This window comes from Sinocyclocheilus grahami, unplaced genomic scaffold (assembly GCF_001515645.1).
Source record: "Sinocyclocheilus grahami isolate Dianchi unplaced genomic scaffold, SAMN03320097.WGS_v1.1 scaffold1077.1, whole genome shotgun sequence".
Lineage (NCBI taxonomy): Eukaryota > Metazoa > Chordata > Actinopteri > Cypriniformes > Cyprinidae > Sinocyclocheilus > Sinocyclocheilus grahami.
The window spans coordinates 260,662-261,317 of NW_015506256.1; positions in this window are offsets into that span (position 1 = coordinate 260,662).

A 656-nucleotide genomic window follows, 5' to 3' on the forward strand; every position below is an offset into this window, starting at 1 on the left:
TCTCTGAGTCAGTAAATCCTTCCTCAGAGGAATTGGCCAGGGGGGGGCTGTCGCGAGGAGCATTAGTTCAGGGAACCAGGTCCGGGAAGGCCAATAGGGTGCCACCAGCAGGACCTGCTCCTCGTCCTCCCTGACCTTGCACAGCAACTGTGCCAGAAGGCTCACTGGGGGAAATGCATACTTGCGAAGGCCCCGCGGCCAGCTGTGTGCCAGTGCATCCGTGCCGTGTTCCCTCGGTCAGGGCGACGAACAACTGGCAGTGAGAGGTTTCTGGAGAGGCAAACCGGTCTACCTGAGCGGCTCCGAAACGTCCCCAAACCAGCTGGACCGTCTGGGGATGGAGTCGCCATTATCCCGGGAGCGCAGCTCGGGACAGCTCGTCGGCTGCCCGGTTGAGCAGCCCAGGAATGTGAACAGCACGAAGCGACCTCAGATGCTTCTGACTCCAGAGGAGGAGGTGGCGGGTGAGTTGCGATAAGCGACGGGAACGCAGACCACCTTGTTGGTTGATGTACGCAACGGTCGCTGGGTTGTCCTTGTGGACTAGTGCATGCTTGCCTTGTAAGCGCCCTTTGAGACGGCCCCGGGCAAGGTGCACTGCCAGCAACTCGAGGCAGCCAGTGCAGTTGGGGCCCCGTCCAAACCCCTGACACTGC